Source organism: Anomaloglossus baeobatrachus, chromosome 6 (genome assembly GCF_048569485.1).
Source record: "Anomaloglossus baeobatrachus isolate aAnoBae1 chromosome 6, aAnoBae1.hap1, whole genome shotgun sequence".
NCBI lineage: Eukaryota > Metazoa > Chordata > Amphibia > Anura > Aromobatidae > Anomaloglossus > Anomaloglossus baeobatrachus.
Window position 1 is genome coordinate 178,438,691 of NC_134358.1, and position 9,657 is coordinate 178,448,347.

Consider the following 9,657-nt stretch of genomic DNA (forward strand, 5'->3'; position numbering starts at 1 on the left):
CAATCACATTTGTTACAGGATGAGATGACGATCAATTGAATTACCAATAAATATGTTCTGCTTCAAACCTGGAGGAAGCACCCACTGAATAACAATGAGTCTTGAAAAATACTTCTAAATACAGCTAAAGCTCTTGAAAAATGGAACTTGGGAGCTATGAAATGTGCAATATACACTATGTGAACATAATTTACAATGTAATGAAAGTTTGAAAAATGATGTTTTGGAAGGTGTACCTGATGGGAAACATAAGCACATAGGAAAATGGTTAGTAGTCTGATAAATGCTGAGCAGCAGTCTCACTGATAGATTCATGGGCTCAATATCCTATTGTTAATGCAGGGGAATGTTTTAAAAATGTGTGTTTCTTAAATTTATGATTTTCCTGAAAATACATTCAAAAGGGCAATATATTTCCTCCACAATATGAAAGTGTGACTGATAAAAATCACAACTGTCTAGCTATCCATTATTCAGGTTTCATCATTTAATAAAAAACGCAAGAAGTCACAAAAACGATGTAAGAGCAGATCAGCGCAATCTACTTCTTTTGTTTTTTCAGTATATTGTTGCCTTTAATAGTCGTGTAAGAACATTTTCATAGTGCCATGCACACTGCTGGGACCCAAGTGAGTAGCTAGATGTCCAATTTGCCTGTAGCATCACTCGTTGGTCACACAGGTGCACTTCTCTCTGCCCTACTGCGAGCAGAGCCAAATACATAGGTGCGTATGCGCGAACCGGTGAGGTCTCGGGAATGTTGATGACGTCTGTTGGCAGCTAAGCCTCTCCATTCTTAAATTTCATTATATATTTTAAATTCATTATGATTAAATTCATATATTTTATTACAATTCACTTGTGCATTATATCTGTAGGCGATATATATCGCATAAATGCACTAGGACGTATTGCTATTCATTTTGGTATCTTTAAAAAATTTCCTGTGTTTTCGCAGAGGCTTTTCTCCATTTTGATTATGGATATATGTACTAGGAGTGCAGCCTGCATCAATTTTTAAGGGGAGTGTATACAACTGGTGAAATCAGACTCTACTAATATTAAGGAATTTAGACAGACCCTCACTAACATATTTCACTGAAGAACTAAAATATGTTGGAATAAGGCCACCTTAGAAAATTATTTAGAGAAAACTCTGATCCCTCGAGGACTGAGAGTTCAGGTTTGCATCCTAAGGCAATGATGATGCAGAATTCACTTCACAATGGAATACAATAAGTAACAATTGTTCCAGACAATACTTATAATTGATTATTAAGAAATACTCTGTAACCATTGAAGAAACAGATCTAAAAATTTAAAAGGTACAAATAGAGTTTATGGAGAAATCAACTAAACCAGAAAAGGAGACATTTATTTCAGAATTCGAAAGCTCATTTTCCTTATGGGAAAAACAGATAAAGTAAACAAAAATGAACAAGTTCCGTAGAGATCTGCAGGATTACGAGCAGGACAGAGTGTATAAGTGGAAGAACAGTAGCAAGAAGAAAAATGAATAAACTGTCTATTTCATCTAGTGTATCCAATGACACTAAAGCGGGCTTTACACGCTACGATATTTCTAGCAATTGCTAGCGATATCGTATGCAAAAGCACCTGCCCCCTTCGTGCATGCGATTTCGTGTGATCGCTGCCGCAGAGAACATTATCGCTATGGCAGCGTCACATGTACTTACCTGGTCGGCGGCGTTGCTGTGACTGCCGAACAATCCCTCTCTCAAGGGGGAGGGATGTTCGGCATCACAGCGACGTCACTAAGCGGCCGGCCAATCAAAGCGGAGGGGCGGAGATGAGCAGGACGTAACATCCCGCCCACCTCCTTCCTTCCACATTGCGGCCGGCGGCAGGTAAGGAGACGTTCCTCGCTCCTGCGGTGTAACACACAGCGATGTGTGCTGCCGCAGGAGCGACGAACCACATTGATAATCAACCATTACCGATTTTTGGTTTTGGGATGACCTCTCCATGGTGAATGATTTTCACCATGTTTGAGGTCACTTAAGGTCGCTAGTAAGTGTCACACACTGCGATATCGTTAATGACGCCGAATGTGCGTCACTAACAACGTGACCCCGACGATAAAACATTAACGATATCATAGCGTGTAATCAAACATGTCCTCTGGCCTCTCTCGCAATCCCACCACCCGGCACGGTGACAGAAATCAAGAATCACAGAGAAACCTGCCCAAACGCAGAAATCCTAACAGAAGAAATGCAACCAACTCTTTAAAAGTACCGGTAAGTAGCCTGTCCAATAGTGTGCTGACACAACCTCAACTAGACATCTTAGGGAAGGGCTTGACTTTCTGTCCCTTGTCACGTTTCCAATATTTTACAGCACTGAAAGATCTACATCTCTTTGCAAGAAAACTCGCGTTTACGAAATGATTCCATAAAGAAGGAAGCGCCAGCATATTCACATACATATTCACTACTTTGGAAGAGCAGGAACCATCAAAACCTTGCAGGACTTATTGGATGAACAGAAAACTTCAGCATCAGGTAAGATTCCAAAAAACATCATACCTTCTTCTCAAAATTTGCCCCCTCTCACTACATACACAAACATAGAAATCTTTGTGCTATGGTAGAAGAATTAAAAAATATCCAACATACCCTACCATACGATAACTGTACTAAAGAGGAGAGCTATACTATAGAAGAATTGCAATGGATGAAAGAGCTAGTCTTCAAACCCTCCGAAAAAGAGTGGAATATAGTAATCTGGCCTGTACACAAGTATGATGGTACAGTGATGAAACACTTGGGAGACCAAAGTACATATAAAAACTCACTTTTAACCCACTTTCTGGATTTAAGGAACAACTGTGGAAGATTCTTGAGAAAGCAGTCAGTCAATAAGTTATATCCAAAATGAATCATCTTATCTTTTTAAGAATAAGGCAACTATTGCAACATTTTACATGCTACCAAAAATTCACAAAGACCCGATCAAGTCTCCAGGTAAACCTATTGTCTCCGATATTGACAACGTATGTAAGCATTTCTGCTGTTTCATCTATCACATACTCAAACCAATTGTTGAAGTTATTCCATCCTACATTAAGGACACATCAGACATACTGAAATAACTAGAATGGGGTTCAGTTAGATGAAAGATCCACGATTGTCACCTGCGACGTGGAGGCGTTGTACTCTTCAATTGAACACAAAGATGGTATCAGAGCAGCAATATTCTTCCTCCTCGAGATTTCAAATCATTCAAGAGAGGTTTGTGTACTCACCATCTCCCTACTACAATTTGGTGTTACTTACAATTTTTTCCTGTTCAATAATGTCTTCTACCTGCAGCTCAGGAGAACAGCGATGGTGGTGGCTTGTGCCCCATTCTATGCCAACCTGTTCCTGGGGCTGTGGGAGAGTGGCTTATTTTTTACTGATATGACCCCCCCCAGCTCAACAAAGTGTCATTCTGGGGCCATTATATTGATGTCATAATTATTCTGTGGCAGGGATCGGAACAAGATCTCGAGGAACTCAAATAACCTGAACATCAGGCTTACCCACAAGGCTGGTAGGTCTAACTTGGAATTCTTGGATATTTTAATTAATGTTGATGAGCTGGTATCTATAGTAATATATGTATAGAAAACCAACTGCGGTAAGTAACTTACTGCATGCAGAATCAGCACACCAAAAAAATGTAATACAAATAGGCCAAATCCTTAGAATGCTGAGAATATGCTCAACAAATCAGGATTTTGAAAGACAATCTGAAGACCTTTGTGAAAAATTCTGGAACAGAGGATATAAAGAGAAGACAATCCAAAAAGGGTACAGAAGAGCAAAGTTCGCTAAAAGAACTGAGCTACTATATAACACTGACAAAAGACCCATTGAAAACAAGATTGTTACATTTATATCTACATTAGAGATAGAGATGAGCGAACCTCTAGAGGCTCGAGTTCGACTTGGTTCGTCGAACGGAGGCCGCGTTCGAGTTTGGTTCGGCGAGCCGTTCGACGAACCTCTCGAACCCCATTGAAACCAATGTGAGGCAATCACAAACACATAAAAACACATTAAAAATGTACACATACAGTTAATAAACATTGCCATAACACTTACCTGTCCCCGCGATGCATCCTGCACTCTGTCTCCTGCCAATTTTCCTTCCGATAATCGCTGCGTCCTCCCGGTAACCAGCACTGCTGATAGGACCTATCGTGATGTCAAAATAGTCATGTGACCAGTCACGTGTCTATTATCTCATTGGCTACAGACTGGTCACATGGCTTTGACGTCATGTCCTGTCCTAGGTCCTGTCAGTGCATCTCTCCAGTACTCGGTGATCGTTTGTGTATCTCCGTGTAACGGCGACATGCTCTGGCACACGGTTGGTTCTGCTTCCCCGTTCCGTTATTCACCGGCTGCCACAGCCGGTCAATAACGGAGATCACTGTTGCTATAGCAACACGCCTGTTAGCGGTGACGTCACCGCTTACAGCCAGCAGCACTGATCACTCACGGAGTGAAAAGCCTGCACGGGGAACAGCAGCGTCTTCCTCTCATGCAGCACTGCTGATGTAGCAGAGCTGCATGGGTTGAAGGAGAAAGAAGACAGAAGACCATGGATCATAGAGGGATAAGAGGGAGTAATAAACATGGAGTCTCCAAGTGTGTCTGTGTATTTATTTCTATTAAAGTATTTTTTCCCTGTGTGGTGTCTTTTTTTTAACCCTTTATTGGAGTTTCTTAATGACTGGGTCAAACTTGCCTGACATTAAGAATCTCTGACTTAATACTAGATAGTAAAACAAAGCTAGTATTAACTCATAATTACCCAGCGAGCCACCGTCACCAGGGCAGCTGGAAGAGTTGGATACAGCGCCAGATGATGGCGCTTGTATGAAAGCACCATTTTCTGTGGCGGCTACGGATTGCAATTCGCAGCAGAGGGGCCCAGAAAGCTTGGGCTAACCTGTGCTGCGGATTCCAATCCCCAGCTGCCTAGTTGTACCTGGCTGGACACAAAAATGGGGCGAAGCCCACTTAATTTGTTTTTAAATTATTTCATGAAATTCGTGAAATAACGGGCTTCCCTATATTTTTGGTTCCCAGCCAGGTACAAATAGGCAGCTGGGGGTTGGGGGCAGCTCGTAGGTGCCTGCTGTACCTTGCTAGCATACAAAAATATGGCGAAGCTCACGTCATTTTTTTGGTAGGCAAACAACTCCTGCATACAGTCCTGGATGGAGTATGCTGAGCCTTGTAGTTCTGCAGCTGCTTTCTACTCTCCTGCATACACTAGTGAATGGAGCATGCTGAGCCTTGCTGTTCTGCAGCTGCTGTCTGCTCTCCCCCATACAGACAGACAGCAGCTGCCCCCAACCCCCAACTGCCTATTTGTACCCGGCTGGGAACCAAAAATATAGGGATGCCCTTTTTATATTATTTCATGAATTTCATGAAATAATTTTAAAAAAAAAAATGACGTGGGCTTCGCCCAATTTTTGTGTCCAGCCGGGTACAACTAGGCAGCTAGGGATTGGAATCCACAGCTCAGGGTGTCCAAGCTTTCTGGGCACCCATGCTGCGAATTGCAGTCCACAGCCGCCCCAGAAAATGGTGCTTTCATAGAAGCGCCATCTTGTGGCGCTGTATCCAACTCTTCCAGCTGTCCTGAAGCCGGGTGGCTCGCTGGGTAATAATGTGGTTAGGGCTAGCTGTATATTATGAACTGGCCAAAAGCCCGAAATTCATGGTGTCACGCCTATATTAGACATGGCCACCATGAATTTCTAGTACCGATAAAAAGAACCACAACACACAGAAAAAATATTTTTATAATAAATAAAACACAACACAATTAGTGACTCCATCTTTATTGAAATAAAGAACACCCCTCCGCAGTAATCCTGGGTCAAGGGTCCCGCGCCGTCCAATCCGGATCCAATAATCTTCTGATCGGTTTGCTGGAAGGCAAAGCGATCAGATGATGTGTCAGGTTCAAGGGCCTGAATCACATGACACAGTAGCTGATTGTATAAACGGCTTTTATACAATCAGCTGATGCATCAGTGCAAAAAAACAAAAACAAAAAAACTACACACTTCTGTGCAGACTCCTGTCCGACAGCAGCAGCCGATAGTTTAGCCGGCCAGGCGGTAAAAAGCTGGCCTCACCGCTCGACTTATAGTGTCAGCTGATTCCGTCAGGTGACCGCATCAGCTGATCATCGCCAGGTCTGAGAAAGAGAGAGAGAAAGAAGAGAGAGAGAGAAAGAGAGAAAGAAGAGAGAGAGAAAGAGAGAAAGAAGAGAAAAAGGAGAAAGAAGAGGAAGAAAGAAGGAAGAGAGAGAAAGAAGAGAGAGAGAAAGAGGAGAAAGAAGAGAAAGAAAGGAGAGAGAGCGAGAGAAAGGAGAGAAAGAAAGGAGAGAGAGAAAGGAGAGAAAGAAAGGAGAGAGAGAAAGGAGAGAGAGAAAGGAGAGAGAGGAAGGAGAGAGAGAGAGAGAGAAAGAGAGAGAAAGAGAGAAAGAGGAGAAAGAAGAGAAAGAGAGAAGGAAGTGAGAAAGAGAGAAAGATGAGAGCGAGAAAGAAGAGAGGGAGAGAAAGAAGAGAAAGGAGAAAGAAGAGAAAGAAGAGAAAGAAAGGAGACAGAGAAAGGAGAGAGAGAGAAAGAAAGGAGAGAGAGAAAGGAGAGAGAGAGAGCTCACAGCTGATGTCCGGCTCTTCCCCTCAGTGCATAATTAAAATATAATTATAAATATATTATAAATATATTATGATTATAATTAAAAAAAAAAATAACATTCTTTACCGAGACTAGCACTCACGACCTCATGCTTCTTAACCGAGTGCTATAACCACTAGTCTACTGCTTCTAATGATAAAGATAGGCGGATTTTGTAATCTTGACTTCTGCATTGCTGAAGTCTCTGCTGACCACGCGATTCACTTCATTGCTACGTGGAGCTGATCAGAGCACTCATGTTCTGTAGCAGAGCTGTCAGTGTCGTGTGGATTACGTCGGACCTGGAGGGGTATTTGTGGGTTAATAAAGGGGTCATTTTTTGTCTTTTATTCCAAATAAAGTATTTTTCGGTGTGTGTGTTTCTTTAAACTTAAAGTGAAAGTAATCATGGACGGTATCTCGGGGAGACACCTGGCATGATTAACTCTTTATTACCTCAATTGCCACTGCACCAGGGCAATTCGGGATGAGCTGGGTAGAGTCCCCCGGGACAGTCGCATCTAATGGATGCGGCTATTCCGGCCGGCTGCTGGGTGATATTGTTAGGCTGGAGGGCTCCCCATACCGTGGCGCTCTCCATCCTGACAATACCAGCCTCCAGCCGTGCGGCTTTATCCTGGCTGGTATCAAATATGGGGGAATCGCATTTTTTTTTTTATTTATTTATTTTACTGCGCGATATAGACCTGCCCGCCGGCGGTTGTGATTGGTTGCAGTGACAAATCTGTCACTCAGCCTGGGGACATGTCTGACTGCAACCAATCATGGGCACCGGTGGGCGGGGAAAGCACGGAATAACTAATTGACTAATCAAGCGGCAGCCATTTTCTAAAGAGGAAAAGACAGCAGATTTGTGACAGCCACGCAGCGAGGCGCCCGTGATCGGTGAGTAGGAAAGAGAGAGGGATTGTGCTGGGGATGCAGGACGCATGCAGATAGCAACATGTGCACAAATAGCCTTACTGTGAAAAGCCACGTTTATGCTGATCGAACCGTTCTCGAACGTAACTCAAACTGTCGAGCTTTTAGCAAAAAGCTCGAGTTCGAGTTCGATCTCGAGCACCCCCCAAAATCACTCGAACATGAAATTGGCGAACCTCAAACCTCGAACATCGCTCATCTTTAATCTACATACAACTCCAGAAACAACGAAATGTGGTCTGCTCTGAAGAAATATTTGAAAATATTACAACTAGACCCTGTACTTTCAAGTGATATCCTTAAGAACCCTACTTTAACTTATTGCAGATCTAATATTCTTGCTGACATTATTAGTAGTGTAAGTGTACAGGTAATAAAATCACCACCATTGACATTATATTGAGGAGCTCTGTAGATATAGTGTATCATATCAATATATAAGTAATACAGTGATCACCAGTGACATTACACACAGGAGCTCTGAAGATAGTTTATAGCTTACGTGTACAGGTAATACAGAAATCTACAGTGACAATTTTACACAGGAGCTCTACAGATAGTGTAATTGTACAGATAATACACTAGTCATCAATAACATTTATACACAGGAGTTCTGAAGGTACTGTATAGTGTAAATGTACAAGTAAATAAAGTAATTAATTGGTCACATCTCCAATTGAAGTAATTCATTTTCACTTTTCTTTGCAGACTGCAATGACATCTCCCAGCCATGAATTGTCTCTACAGAATAAACACACTCACATGTATGGTTGTTTACTTCTAGAGTCCCCACTTTTCCCCCCACTTCTGCACTGTGCCAGATGATGAAAAAAGTGCCATAGTACAGCCCTGGTGCCCTGTTTGTGTATGCGACCAAAATGGGGGCATTGCTAATGTTACCCATTGTGGCCCTATATATTATTAAAGTCTCTCCATATATTAGAATGTTTCTCATTTTGGCCCCCAAAATAGTAATATTGCCACCTCTGCTTTCCAAAAACATTATAATGTCCCCCTCTTTGGCCCCCATATAGTAAAACTGCTCCCCTCTGTGACTCGCATACAGTATAATTGCCCCCTTAGAGTATATACTCCCATCTGTGGACACCAAGCAGTATAATGCCCCATCTGTGGCCTTAATGTCTCTCTCTTTGGACCCTATATAATATAATGTCTCCCTCTTGTAGCCCCCATACAGTTTAATGTCCCTTTCTGGGGCCCTCCATACAACATAATGTCCACCTCTGTGACCCCAATACAGTTAACTGTTCCTGGTGGTTCCCCCGAATCAGTATAATGTCCCCCTCTCTGAGCCCCGTGCAGTATAATGTCCCTCTTTATGGCTCACATATATAATAGTTTCCTCCTCTGTGCCCCCCATACAGTATAATGCTTGCATCGGCGGCTAGGGGATTCCCTGGTGGATCTTTTCTAATCTACATGAAATGAATAGAGTGAAATCCATGACAATACTGCAGCAAAATTAGTGAAAATATCCGATTATAGCACATTATAAATTTCCTACGGAGTTTATGGTTTTAAAAGTCTGTTATCATGTCCATTGTAACGATGAGGCTGAAAAGACAAAATTAGCATCTTATCCAGGTAGGAACAAGTGTAAGGGAGTGCAGGGAATCAAGTCACTCACCTGAGTGAGTTGTGGAAGTCACAACTCCTATTATGCGTTTGATAGCGTTAAAACCGGCTGCTGTGAACCACGAGGTGAAATATCAATCAATGCAAGAGAAGGAATGGGTTGTCATGCCTCACTTACGGATGGATTCAGGAGAGCAAATGATATATTCAGCAGATTTTATTGTTCTAGTTCTACTGGTTTCGGAGCTAGCATGCTCCTTCTTCAGGAGCTAACAATGGCAATGTACCATTGGCATTGTTATGTACATTGCCATTGTTAGTTCCTGAAGAAGGAGCATGCTAGCATTGAAACGAGTAGGACTAGAACAATAAAATCTGCTGAATATATCATTTGCTGTCCTGA